Here is a 15,341-nt window from a genome sequence, read left to right as displayed (position 1 = left end):
TGATGATTAACCATGTTAAGTCCAATGGGACTACTATGGCCTCAAACCCTCTATCAAGACACCTGTGCATATCATCAGAGCTAATAAGTTTTGGTATTATATTGAGTGCAAAAGCCTGATATTCTTGATAGAGCACTATCAGGCTTTTGCGCTCAATATAGTATAATAATAATTTTATATATATATATATATATATATATATATATATGATCTATTAAAAATTAATTTAACTGAGCTATCACAGCCTCAATCTTCTTAGCCAAAAAGGGGATAATGGGCTAAAATTAGAAAGAACTTTAGTATCAAGACCAGGTTTCTTAATTACTGGGCAGATTACTAACTCTTTTAAAGGCACTCATCAAAATTCATTCAAAGAAGTATTCACAATGCATCTCACATAATTTTTGGTTGTTTAATAAGACTAGAAGGGACTGGATCTAATTGGAACATTGATGCCCTAGACTTTAATAAAAAATAAATCAAGATCACTGGCCTCAAGGGATTTAAACTGCCCCAATTCCTTTCCATTCCACCAGAAGCTGAAGGTCTGAATGCAACAGGAAAAGACAACATGATCTTTCCTCGTAATACTGATTTTTTCAATAAAAAAAAATCAAACTAGAAAAATAAGTCTGCACTGTTAGTTGAAGGGACTACACAGGGGCCCAACAGAAGTTAAGCACTTGAGAATGTTAACTAGTTGTCTAGAATGATTTCATGACCTTACTAAAATCTTAGAAAAGCTTTTTTTTTTTTTTTTTTTTTTTTTAACTATAATCCTTGTTCAATAAGCAGTTAGATGCAGTTTACATTGCAATTTATCATTTCAAACATATGACTATCATCTTGGTTCCTAAAAATTTGCACTGGTGTCCAGGTTCCCATAAATTTTCCCACCCCTGGGCATGAAGAGCAATAAAAGTTGGAAAATTGGGCATCAAAATGGAAGATGAAATTTAATGTGGATAAGTGCAAGGTGATGCATATAGGGAAAAATAACCCATGCTATAGTTACACAATGTTAGGTTCCATATTAGGTGCTACAACCCAGGAAAGAGATTTGGGCATCATAGTGGATAACACATTGAAATTGTCGGTTCAGTGTGCTGCGGCAGTCAAGAAAGCAAACAGAACGTTGGGAATTATTAGAAAGGGAATGGTGAATAAAACGGAAAATGTCATAATGCCTCTGTATCGCTCCATGGTGAGACCGCACCTTGAATAATGTGTACAATTCTGGTCGCAGCATCTCAAAAAAGATATAGTTGCAATGGAGAAGGTACAGAGAAGGGCTACCAAAATGATAAGGGGAATGGAACAGCTCCCCGATGAGGAAAGACTGAAGAGGTTAGGACTTTTCAGCTTGGAGAAGAGACGGCTAAGGGGGGATATGATAGAGGTGTTTAAAATCATGAGAGGTCTAGAACAGGTAGATGTGAATTGGTTTTTTACTCTTTTGGATAATAGAAAGACTAGGGGGCACTCCATGAAGTTAGCATGTGGCACATTTAAAACTAATCAGAGAAAGTTCTTTTTCACTCATCGCACAATTACACTCTGGAATTTGTTGCCAGAGGATGTGGTTAGTGCAGTTAGTATAGTTGTGTTTAAAAAGGATTGGATAAGTTCTTGGAGGAGAAGTCCATTTCTTGCTATTAATTAAGTTGATTAGAAAATAGCCACTGCTATTACTAGCATCAGTAACATGGAATAGACTTAGGTTTTTGGGTACTTTCCAGGTTCTTATGGCCTGGATTGGCCACTGTTGGAAACAGGATGCTGGGCTTGATGGACTCTTGGTCTAACCCAGTATGGCATGTTCTTATGTTAAAATAATTTTCTCCCATTAGTCTTAAATGTGCTACTTGCTAACTTCATGGAATGCCCCCTAGTCCTTCTATTATTCGAAAGTGTAAATAACCGAGTCACATCTACTCGTTCAAGACCTCTCATGATCTTAAAGTCCTCTATCATATCCCCCTCAGCTGTCTCTTCTCCAAGCTGAACAGCCCTAACCTCTTCAGCCTTTCCTCAAAGGGGAGCTGTTCCATCCCCTTTATCATTTTGGTTGCCCTTCTCTGTACCTTCTCCATCCCAACTATATCTTTGAGTTGGGGCGACCAGAATTGTACACAGTATTCAAGGTGAAGTCTCACCATGGAGCGATATAGAGGCATTATGACATTTTCGGTTCTATTAACCATTCCCTTCCTAATAATTCCTAACATTCTGTTTGCTGTTTTGACTGCTGCAGCACACTGAGCCGACAATTTTAAAGTATTATCCACTATGATGCCTAGACCTTTTTCCTGGGTGATAGCTCCTAATATGGAACCTAACATTGTGTAACTACAGCAAGGGTTATTTTTCCCTATATGCAACACCAAGGATTTCTGTAACTAATTCTGCTAATTGAGAGAAAATGATTGTATGGGCAATTTGCAAATAGCTCATATGGAGAAAATTACTACTTACCTAACAATTTTGCTTTCATTAGTGTAGACAGATGGACTTAGAACCAATGGGTTATGCCACCTGCCAGCAGATGGAGATGGAACAAGCTGTCACAGTATATATACTCCTGCAGTGACACCAACCTGCCAGTATTCTTTTCAAAAGCAACTCTGGACAGACTAGCAAAAAACTTGATTAAATCAGTCAACCATTATTTTACTCAACCAACAAGAAACAAAGAACTCAAGCAAGGAACATATGTACCCCAATCTAGGGACTAGATGAACACTTACCAGTAATGTCCTGGAACCCGTAGCCCCCACAGGAGGACCCTTGATACAATTATTAGGTAGCCGAGGGCGGGAAGCTGAGTCCATCTGTCTACACTAAGGAAAACGAAATTATCAGGTAAGTAATTTCTCTATTTCCTAGTGTGTAGACAGATGGATGCAGGACCAGTGGGATGTACCAAAGCTACTCCCAAATAGGGTGGGAAGCTGTCCACGGTCCAGTCAACACCGCATGTGCAATGGCTGCACCCTCCTGGGTCTTGACATCCAGACAAAACTTGGGAAAAGTATGTAAAGAGGACCTTGTTGCAGCTCAGCAAAAGTAGACAGGAGACAACATTCTAACCTCCGCCCATGACACTGCCTGAGCCCTAGTGGAATGAGCTTTAATCTGAGTAGGGAACAGCTTTTCAACATCCACATATGAGGCCGTGACTATCTCATTAATCCAGTAAGCTATAGTAGCCTGTGAAGTTGGTTTGCCCTGCTTCCTTCAGAAAGATTCAAAACCTCCAGATACTGCACAAGTCTCAACATCCAAGGGACGCAGGAGGTGATATTCCTCTGCGTCCCTGACCTTATACAGGGCCGGCAAGGAAATGGATCGATTCAAATGAAATTCCAACACCATTTTGGGCAAGAAGGATGGAATAGTACACAGCTGTAACATCCCTGGAGTCACCCGATGGAACAGCTCCCAGCAAGACAAGGCCTGCAGCTCGTAAATTCAATGTGCAGAACAGATAACCACCAGGAACACGGTCTTCAAGGTCAATAACTGCAAGGAAAGACTACGCAGCGGTTGGAACGTAGGGCCTGCCAAGAATTCCAACATCAAATTAAGACTCCAGAATGGAACCAGTAACCTCAAGGGAGGCAGAGGATGCTTCACCTCCCCTTCAAAAAAAATGGGCCACATCAAGATGAGACAATAAAGAATCACCATTCACCGAGTTCCTGAAACATGCAAGAGCCGCAACCTGTACGTTCAAGGAATTAAGGGCCAATCCTTTATTTAATCCATCCTGCAAAAATTCCAGAATGAGCGGCATCTTGACCAAACGACGAAGAACACCTCGATCCTCACACTTGACTAAAACACTCTCCAAACCCGCACATAGGCCAAGGAAGTGGAGAACTTCCAAGCGCGGAGCAAGGTAGCAATCACCGCAGAAGAATATCCACACATCAATAAGCAAGCCCTCTCAAAAGCCAAACCGTAAGACAAAACAGAGTTGGATGTTCGTGAAGGAAAGGTCCCTGCTGCAACAGATTCTTACACGGCGGAAAACAAAGGGGGTTTCTCCACCAGTAGGCTTCGCAGATCTGCATACCATGGTCATCATGGCCAAACCAATGCCACCAGGAGTATCATCCCCCTGTGGCCTTCATTTCTGCGAACCATTCTGCCCAACAAGAGCCACAGAGGAAAGGCATAAAGCAACTTGTCTTCCGGCCAGACCTGTACTAGAGCATCTATGCCCAGGGACCATGGATCTTTCCTTCAGGGCCACTCCCCCCTCCAAGGGGATAGTGGTCTGCTTAGAGACGGCACAGACCAACGCATCTCACTTTGGGAAAACGCAAATGCTCCCTCACCGCTGGAACCAGGGGATTCAGGCCTTCCAATGTCTGACCCCCTTTGAAATTTGCCTCTGGGGCACCCCATTCAAGATCAATCAATTCTTAATATGGGGGGGGGGGGGGGAACAAGAAGCTTTACGCAAGGATGTTAAAATAGGATTCTTTTTCAGTTCAGACATGGAATCTGCACCAGGAACACACAGCATCTTCAAGGTCTGGGAAACCAAGGCCGGCAGTTCATCTCTATGAAAGAACCACAACATGGTCTGATACAGTTCCATTCCTGGAGTATTTTCCCCATATTCCAGGGAATCTGGATCTGCTTCATCATCAGTGCCTTCCGGGTTCCTGTCAGGATTACCTGCAGCAAACAGAGACATGCTCCAGTGCTTAATCAAAGGTCTGGAAGAGGGAGGGGACACCGGCTGAGTGTCCTACCTGACAGGAGTGGGTGAAGCCGAGGACTACGCCTGAAGAAAGGATTGCAATCCTTGAACAAATTCCACGCAAGAAAATGCAGCCGGATCCAGGCCAAACCTAGAAGGAACTGGAGCGGGGCCCACTGAACTGCCACCTCTTGCAGAGGAACCAGTTAAGGAAGTTCCAAGATCCGGCATACCTCCAGACAGATCCTTAACCAGACCATCATCTAGCTGGGAGGATCCACGCTTAGTGAAATCAGAGGAAGACAACTCTCCCTGAGCCTCTAAACAGCACTGACATGTTAGAGGACACATCAGGCTGAGCTGCCCAAATATGACAGGCAACATAGAGAGAAAGGCACTTAGGTTTCTTGCTTACTGGCACCATCAGTGCACAGGTGACTGAGAATGTGCGGTCAGTTGGCCCCTGCTGAAAAAATTTCAAGCGCACAAAATTTAAGCGCACAAAAGTTAGGGTCCTCAAGAGTAAATGCTGCCAAATAAAACGATGCACAAACTGTGTGACAAGGCCTAGGTACACCAGCAATGCTTAAAAATTTGTGCGTGAGTGCACGAGTGTGCAGAGCCAACATACTGTGCACACAGACATCCTGTAGAGGGTAGTAAAGCATGAACAGCAGCACACTGCAACCTACCACGCGGCGCGCAGGCAAAATGCCTAACTGCAGGGCCTAGCTCACCGGGGCAGCACAACCTGGCAGGCTACCCAGTTTCTCTAACCCCCACGGGAGCAGGAATGAATGATGGAACAGCTTGCTGAGCATGGAGCCTGGAGGAAGTCCTGTAAACCCCTCTACTCACTCTACACTGTCTCTGCCTTAAAAAAAAAAAAAAAATTTTAAAACTTGCCCGAGCACAGTTCTTACTGGTTGAGTACAGAGATGGTCTCCAGTTGGGGGGGGGGGGGGGCGGGGGCGGAGGGCATGGGCCATCACTGCTGTGCTCGGCCTCCTGTACTTGCTGCCTTTAGCTGTACAAATCAACTAAGTCCATGCCGGGAAACCTAGCTAATGGACCAAGGCACACATCTGAGGGACCATGGAAATCACCTCAGGAATTCTTAACTGGGCGAGAGACCATCTGGTATCTTTCACCACAGGAGAGCGGAGCTTTTTTTTTCTATTTTAAATTCTTCTTCCAAAATCTGAAGCAATCTCCACAGGGAGATGCATGTCCACCATCTGCTGGAGACGGAGAATACTGGCTGGCTGGGGTCTCTGCAGGGTTATGAATACTGTGACGTCAGCTTCCTCCCTCTCCATCTACTGGCAGGGGAGCATAAACCCCACTGGTCCTGAGTCCATCTGTCTACACGTTAGGGCATTTCTGTTTTTAATTTTCCAGTGTTCCATTGTATATAGAACCTTTCTTCTTGTGTTTCCAGTTTAGTTTTTGTCTGCATCTTTCTATTTCTAGTCTATGATCATTTTTTTCCTGTATTTGGTGAGGGTTTGCTTGTTTTTTTTGCATTTGTGACTGGCGTGAAGTATTCTGCTAGTATTTTCTGTATAGGTATCTGTAGCAGTCCAGCTTTTTCTGCTTTACAATTTGCTCCTCCCGACAGGAGGTGTATTGGTGTTCTAGGGCAAACTATTCGCACTGCTGTCACACATACTTTCACGGCCTCCACTCCATCCATGCCATGTAGGAATGGCCATCTCAGAGGGCCACAGCCTAGAGATGGAAAGGACAGAGTTGGGAGAACAGCCTTGGATGGGAAGAGGTCTTAGGCATTCCTCCTAGTTCTCACTCAATCAATGCCTTCTGAGGGATTTGTGGCTCAACTACTACAACATGGTTTTTCAGGCTGCTTGTACCTCCTGAAATAATGCAGAACACAAGAACATATGCAGTTCAGTGTGTCAGCGCAATCAGAGCATGCAACTGAAACTTGTCGGAAGGCCATTTATTTGCAATGCTTCCAACATTGTACCTTATACACTGTAAAAGCAACTTTAATTGGTGAGCCTTTGATTTGAAAATAAATGTGAAATAATTTGGAACTGCTCGAGAGAGTGTTGGTATATCTCCTCCACTTTCACTCTCTCTATCTCTCCTGCTCTTTACTTCTTAGTCCCACATCTCTATCAGTAACTCCCAAGTCACTCTCAGGCCGATTCAGTAAAGTCCGCGGGAGAGCGGACGAACGCCCACTCTCCCGGTGCACGCAATTCAGTATTCAAATTAGGTGGTGCGGTAGAAACAGGCAAAAGGAGGCGCTAGGGATACTGGCACGTCCATAGCGCCTCATTTTAGCCCAGAGCGGCGGCGGCTGTCAGCGGGTTTGACAGCTGACGCTCAATTTTGCTGGCATCGGTTCTCGAGCCTGCTGACAGCCACGGGCTCGGAAACCGGACGCCGGCAAAATTGAGCATCCGATTTTCGACCCAACAGCCGCCGGCCCATTTTAAATTTGTTTTTTTCTTTTTTTTTTTTTTTTTTACTTTTTTTACCCTTCGGGACCTCCGACTTAATATCGCCATGATATTAAGTTGGAGGTGCCAGTGCCGGCAGAAACTAGCACCTTCCTTTGGGTAGGCGCTAATTTCTTAAAGTAAAATGTGCGGCTTGGCTGCACATTTTACTTTCTGTATCGCGCGGGCATACCTAATAGGGCCATCAACATGCATTTGCATGTTGAGTGCGCTATTAGGTGCCGCGGGTTGGACGCGCGTTTTCCGCCCCTTACTGAATAAGGGGTAAGGGAAAACGCCCGTCCAAGAGCAGGCTAACAGTGCACTCCGTATCGGCCTGTTAGCTGAACTCCAGAAGTAGTATGCATGCTAAAACTTAACACTTGGCCAGACCAGTTCTGGGTTCATACTTGGGCCTTCATGCACAGCATGGTATTTTGCTGCATATGCTAAACAGCCATGGCATGCCTGCTATGCTTTAATAGTGCATATGCCTGTCTCATGCTATGCTGTAGTTATTTTTCGGCTTTGCTTCATTAGGAAGTAGCTACTGTATTGAATGTTCTTCAGGCAGTCTATAAGGGACTTGAGATACTGAAAAGGAAGAATGATTTAACACCATGCTAAATGTAACATTTTATCATACCCAGTATGATTTTTTATTTTACAGTTCAGAAAAGAATTGTCAATTTGTATTGTAAATCGTTTAGGCCAAGAAATCTGTGTTGAGCGATCAATACATTTTAATAAATGAATTGAAATGAAAATTATTACAAAACATGAAGATGCAAGGTCTTCCAAGTATACAAAAGAAATTTAACAATGAATTTTCAATAAAGATTAGTAGAAACTGTTTAAAAAAATAGAACAGCATAATCTAATTCATAATTTTTTAAAAATAAACTTTTCTACATCTACAAAAGATAGGCACCAAGAAATAGCCATGATTTCAGTAAAGGATGAGCTCTGTCTGACCTTTAAAGGGAATCCAAAAAAGGAAAATTTCTCCTCGCTAATGCCTATGTAAAGTAAAGCACCTAACTATATGCTGTAAGCATCCAATTTTTAGCAAGTTATTCTATAAAAAAAGTGGTTGAATTAACACATTTGAAACTTCTAAGTAGTAGCTCCAATTGTTATGGCTTCAACTCGAGGTATTCTAGAAACCTTGTATTGTGATATTGTATCAACAAGACAGTAATAGCATCCTAAACCATGCTCCTAAGGGATTTCTGTGCAACAAAATTTGTAATGGGATTCTTACGTAGAAACATAGAAATGACGGCAGAAGAAGACCAAACGGCCCATCCAGTCTGCCCAGCAAGCTTTTGCACTTTTTTTTTTCTCTCATACTTACAGTATCTGTTACTCTTGGCTCTTAGTAACCTTTTTTATTCTATTTCCCTCCCACCCCCGTCATTAATGTAGAGCGCAGTGTTGGAACTGCATCTAAGCGAAATAGCTTAATTAGTTAGGAGTATTAACCACCGCAATAAGCAAGCTACACCCATGCTTCTCTGTTTATCCATACTATGTAATTCAGTCCTTGTTGGTTGTTGCCTGGATATAGATCCACATTTCTTCATTCCCCTCCTGCCATTGAAGCAGAGGGCTATGCTGGATGTGTGTTGAAAGTGAAGTATCAGACTTTCTCTCCTGCCGTTGAAGCAGAGAGCTATGCTGGATATGCGTGAAGTGTCAGACTTTCTCCCCTGCCGTTGAAGCAGAGAGCTATGTTGAGCTATGCTGGATATGGATATATTAGGATATTCTCCTAATATAGAATTGTATACTTTTCTACAGAATTGGTCCTTGGCCAAGATGTCAACAGCATCTGGTCACATGGGACTACCAGCAGCCTTGACTTGGAACGTGACGGTGGCCTCAGCTTACGCAGATCCACATGATGGAAGCAGCTTGGTTTGCACAAGGCAGGGTGCAGTCTGCTGAAGTTTTGGTTGACATAGGCGAGGAAGATTTACAAGAGTAGCCCTGCGTTAGCCACAACTTCAGAGAAGAGAAGGCTAGAGGTCTGGTGAGAGAAGAGAGAGTGGTGGGGGTCAGCAGGGGAAAGATAAGAGCAGTGGAATTGGGGGCAGAACACAGTAGGGTTGAGGGTCAGAGAGAGAGAGCAGAGGTGCCGAAGAGACAAAAAACAGTGATTATACAGCATTATTTTGACAAAGCATGTAGAACTTTCAAATTGTTTTGTCTTTAATTTCCCCAGGAGTAAAAGAACTAGGTGTACTTTAATTGCTTTTAGTAATACCAGTCTTATGAAAAGGAAAATAAGCTGGTTAAATTATAGACATACTTTTTTCAAGCTAAAATCTAGAACTTTTTACTCTTTTTGTTGTGACAGAACAATGTTTTCACTAATTTTAGAAAAAGGAGATTACTGTGTTAGTCTGCTAAAACAAAATTTATGAAAAAATTCAAGTTTTCTTTACCCTAAGGGAAATGGTTAGGAAACTTGCATCTTTAAACATGTATTAATTTTATAAAGGCATTCTCTCCATGCAACTAATTTTTTGGTTTTCTATTACCTAATATATTTGAATTCAGACCACCATAATTAAACATTCATAGCAAAAGAATTCCCACCATGTATTTGGTCCATATTTGTGTGCATATACATTTATACCATTCCTTTGTGACTTTCAAACTCTGAAAGCAACCTTAGTCAAATTATATTCTTGAAACAAGCTAAAGTATTTTATTTTACAGAACTCTAAAGGCAAAATAAATTATTCAATCAAAAAAGGTAACTTCTTACTTGTAATAACTGCTCAATGACAGCAGTACAATGAGCTGCACTAATTTGTCATGTGACCAGAGTCATACATGGAGTTATTGGACATCTTGAGTTTAGCAAGAAAGCTTTTGAGCATAAATAGGGGTTTCCTGTAGGACAAACAATCTGCTGCTCTGTCAGTTGATTGTAAAACTTACCTAAACTAGAAAAAAAATCTCATTTTAAACAGGGAGGAAGATGGGTTGTATAAGCTCATGGGTCTGCTCTTCGAGAACTAGTAAGCATTTACCCTTTTCTCTGATGACAAGCAGATACAGTCAGTCACACTGATGAATGAATCTAGCTTTCTTCAAATAAAAAGGAAAAGGGAAGACTAACTGTCAATGGATGAGAACATGTAAAAATGGGAGGATTAGGGGGTGCTAGAGAAACCTTATTTTGGTCTTTTTCATTTTTTAAACTAAAATGGAGTAACAAAAGAGGACAACCCTGGAAACTAACTGCATCAATTTAGATGGACTCCACTGTCAAGTCTCAGAAATCCATGTCAGCAGAATATCATGTGGTGTTATCGACATCACAAGTAAAACAGATGGAATCAGCACCGGCATTTCAAGTCTCTATGCCAACAGTGCATGGAATGCACACACTATGCTGCAGTTACTGACTGTTTACCTGGACGCATAGTGATCTGGTGCCACAGGGACCTTCCTGCAAAGCAGTGCCAACAGATGTTGGTGCGAAGGACACTCCCCAGCTTTGGTGCCATACTGCTTTTTCCCCTTTGATTCTGAAGAGCTTGGCCTTGGGAACGAGCCCAACAGATGGTGATGTCCATAACATTTCCAGCACAGAGTGCTTCTGTGCCTCTCTCGATCCTGCGCCAGCAGCAGATCCAGAACCCAGCACTGTAGGAGGGAGAGCTTTTGGCTGCAGAGCAGTGATCGGAAGAGCCTTTGTGTGACTCCATATGGTGAGAGTTCCAGCAGGTTCAGCTCTAAGAGGAATGACTTCTATAAATGGACTCATGGGCACATTCCTTGAATGCCTTCCGCAGATCCTGCATTTTACAGGGCTGCGATTACTGGGCTCTGGAAGACATCCAACCACAATTGTAGCAGTTTGCCATATCAAGATCTGGACCCAAATGTTTGTAACAAACCTTGTGGTCATCTGATCGACATCTGACACACAGATGCAAAACTTGAAGTCACTGATTATTGGCTTCTTCTTGGGCCTCTCTCTGGACATCTTGGAAGAAGATTACTAACTTTTTATGGGAGGTGGGGGGGGGGGGGGGGGGAACAGCACTTAAAGTGCAATTCAGGGACTACTGAAGCAGCAGGAAAATAAACTAATGAGGCAGAAGCAATAATATAAAAATATAGAAAAATTCAAGAGAGGCAGTCATACATCCTTGAAGAAACTTGGATAAAATCAGACAGAGGCTTATGAGGCAGCGCTTGCATGGAAACCACCTTATCCGAGGACAAGCAGGATGGTAATCCTCAACCATGGGTGACATCATCAGATGGAGCCCGATGCCGAAAACTTGTCAAAGTTTCTAGAACTTTGATTAGGCACACTGAGCATGCCCAGCATGCCCAATACCACTCATCCAAGCAAGGTCCCTCTCCAGTCTTTCTTTTTCCACAGAGCTGTAAAAGCCTCGCAGTGTGAGTGAGCTTACTTTGGCTGTTTTTTGGCCTTGTGGAAAACTTCATTTTTCTAGCATTTTTTCTCATTGCTCCATTACCGAGTCATGCTCGGTACCCTCCCGTAGTGACTCCTAGTCAGGGTTTCAGCAATTCAGGTAAGTTTCCTTTTGCGGTCGATTCTCCCATAGTGGCGGTGCATCATTGCCCACTAGTCATCACCACCCCGCCTCCATAGTCTTCCGTTATTTCCCCTTTGTTTCATCCATCATGGCCACGTCGTATTTTTGGCAATGTCCCCAGTGCCCAGGATCATGTCCATTATAGAATCACATGAGACACGTGACCCTGCTTGGGGCACTGCATGATGTCAGGGGTTGCCGCTTATGTGCTCAGATGTCCCTGAAATGAGGTCAACTTCGACTCAGCAAGATGGAACAACTCTTTGGATCGAAGAAGTCCGAGCCATCGGCATCGGAGGACCAAGGAGCCACACCGATGGACACTGCACCATCAACAACGGTGGGATCATCTGTTCCATCGATGTCACCGGCAGAGAGGGGCGCCGGAGACCAACCATTGTCAATCTCCTGCAGGTCGAGGACGTCTGGCTCCTCGTCATTGGCCTCGGCCCAGGAAGGACCGGGTCGAGCATCGAGGGAAGCCGAAGCAGCACTGACACCAGTCCCCATCGATACACTGTGCCGGGCATGGGGATGCACAAGCTTTTGCCGTGATGCTTCTGAAGCAACCTCGTGGTGAGGAATGCCAATCCTCATTGAAGCCGGGGTCTGTGATGTTATTCACCATTTCTGAGGCCAGTCACCAATCCACCTCAAGGGTCTGAAGATCTGGTTACCTTTTTCCCAGTTGATGTTGGCATCAGAAATGTTCGAGGAGCTGCTGGAGCATTGAGTCCAGCTAGCGGTGGACAGGTGCTGCAGGGTTTTGGACCTGTGGCACCGACAGCATTGTACCCAGTGCCCCCCATCCCTGTGACGCTTCTGGAGAAGCTCAATGTGCTCATTGGTGCATTACTGACCTCTCCCTACAGATACAGTGGTCATCGTTGGTTGGAGGAAGAAACGCCACAGAGGATGGCGGAGATGCCAAAGCCTGCTGCATCCCCATCCAGTTCTACCAATGCCTGCTCCTCTGGACATAGACCGAGTACCATGGGAGCCATCCCTTGCTGTCTACATTGAAAATGAGGAAACCTATGACCTCGGGGGCGGGGGGGATGACATTTTGGAGTCCTCCTCAGAGGGCCTCCCTTCAGACGCTTCTCCTCCAGAGCAGAGAAGGAAGTCTTTGCCTGAGGACTTGACCTTCTCAGGGTTTGTGAGGATGATGGTGGAAGCCATCCCTTTTCAGTTGACAGAGGAGGATGCCAAAATGCTAGAAATGCTCTAAGGAGATCGTTACAGTCCCAGTACACAGAATCCTTAAGGAGTTGCTGCTGAGGATATGGGAACACCCCCTAACAGTGCCTCCCTTCAATAAGAAGGCAGAAGGGGTTTACCTCATCCAGAAGGCTGCCAGAGTGGTGGTTGAATCCACCCTCAAGAGGGCCAATTGCTCTCTGACTCATTCCTCAGCATCCCCGGGGAAGGACCACAGAGTGACAGATGCTCTTGGGAGGAAAGTATTTCAAGGCGCTAAACTTATCGCCCGCATTTCCGCCAACCAACTCTACATGAGCTAGTACTCGCGGGACATGTGAAAGCAGGTGCAGGAGATGGCTGAGCAGATGCCTCAACAGGAGGATACTCTGTCACGGGTGCATAAGTCTGAAGTGCAAAAAACATGAGGTCCAAGAGACCTATGATATTTTCGAGGCATTGAAAGTGTCTGCAGCGAGAATCAGCACCTGCAGAATGGCATGGCTGTGGATCTCTGACCAGAGATACAGGAATGACTTGCTGACATGTCATGTATTGGAGAGAATCTCTTCGCAGATAGGGTGAGGGATGCTGTGGCCCAAGTTTGGGACCAGCATGAAATCCTCCAACAACCCTCCATCAGTACTCCAGAGCTGTCCTTCTAGGAGGCCAGCGAGACCAGGGCCAAGGAAGTACTATCCTCCACCTCCTTGCACCTGTTAACACCATCAGGGCTCCCGCGGCTGTCCAAAGTAGCAGAGACTCCAAAGCCCCAGCCAACTCCTCAGTCAACTCCGGGGACAGGGTTTTGACTGGGATACAGGGAGCGTAAGCCAGTTGACCGTACCCAGAATGATGGACCCTCCAGTCGGGGGCAGGCTGCAGTTCTTTGCAAACTAGTGGCCCAGTATAACTTTAGAGCAGTGGATTCTGTCCATCGTCTGCCAAAAGTACTGATTGAGTTTATTGGGTGTCCTGCCAAATTGCCCTCCATGCCCATATTGGGGGGCCAGTAGTGCATCGGGAAGTACTACTAGTGGAGCTCTCTTCTCTTAATGACCAGAGTGGTTGAGCCCATACCACCAGGACAAAGAGGGTGGGGATTCTACTCCAGGTACTTCCTGATTACAAAGAGAACAGGACGACTCCGACCCATCCTAAGGGCCATGAACAAGTTTCTAAGAAAAGTTCAAGATGGTTTCCCTGAGCACTTTGAGCCTCCTTTTTCAAAAAAGGGGACTGGCTATGCTCCCTTGACCTAAAGGATGCATACATCCATGCTGAGATCTTTCCTGGTCACAGGAAGTAAATACAATTTGTTGTGGGAAATCATCACTTCCAGTACCGGATGTTGCTGTTCGGGCTAACTTCTGACCCAAGGGCTTCACAAAATGCCTGGCCGTGGTGGTGGTGCACCGCCTCAGGCTGGGAATTCATGTTTTCCTGTATCTGGATGATTGGCTGGTCAAGAGCACTTCTCAGGCTAATGGAGTCAGGTCCATGCACTAGGGTTCTCTCTCAACTACCCGAAGTCCCATCTCAGCCTGTCACCTCAATTGGACTTCATAGGAGCTGTTCAAGACATGGCTCAGACCAAGGCCTCTCTGCCTCGCCAGAGGGCCATCACTTTGGCAACCACTGCAACAGAGCCCGCAAGTGGTAGCCTGGCACATGTTGAGGCTGTTGGCCCATATGGCTGCAACCATCCATGTCACTCCTTTGGTATGTTTACACATTGACAGAGCCCAGTGAACCCTGAGCTCGCAGTGGCACCAGGCCACTCAGAGCCTCCAGGATTGCATCCAAGTCACCCAGTCTCTTCAGGACTCATTGTCCTGGTGGCGGGTACTTTCAAATCTGGAACGGGGAATCTCTTTTTGGAGTCTCCCTACTCAAACTGTACTAATCACAGATGCATCCACCCTGGGGTAGGGAGCTCATGTAGATAGGCTCGGTAGCCAGGGTCTCTGGTCCTCTCAGGAACGCGCTTGTCAAATAAACTTCCTGGAGCTTTGGGTGATCAGGTACGCACTATGGGCTTTCAGAGATCAGTTGTCCAATAAAGTTGTCTTGATCCAGACTGACAACCAGGTAGCCATGGGGTATGTCAACAAACAGGGAGGCAAGGCATTGTACCTCCTGTGTCAGGAAGTAGTCCAGATATAGTTGTGGGCCCTGTCCCATTGGATAGTGCTTAGGGCCATGTACCTGACCGGGATGGGGAACTTGGTAGAGGACAGGCTGAGTAGAGGCTTCAGACCCCACGAGTGGTCCCTAGAGCATGGGTTAGCAAATCAGATATTCCACCTCTGGGGAAGTCCGGACATAGATCTGTTAGAGTCCCCCTGCAACAGAAAGGTGCCT

The 15,341-nt window shown here is 45.1% G+C and overlaps 1 protein-coding gene across 1 annotated transcript in view; it reads right to left on the bottom strand.

Annotated features, from left to right (window-relative positions):
* SHB (SH2 domain containing adaptor protein B) overlaps positions 1 to 15,341 on the bottom strand; it is a 274,646-nt gene that overhangs the window by 50,476 nt on the left and 208,829 nt on the right. The window lies entirely within an intron of this gene.

This window comes from Rhinatrema bivittatum, chromosome 1, assembly GCF_901001135.1.
Source record: "Rhinatrema bivittatum chromosome 1, aRhiBiv1.1, whole genome shotgun sequence".
NCBI classification, from domain to species: domain Eukaryota; kingdom Metazoa; phylum Chordata; class Amphibia; order Gymnophiona; family Rhinatrematidae; genus Rhinatrema; species Rhinatrema bivittatum.
This window is presented reverse-complemented; position numbering and strand designations above follow the sequence as displayed.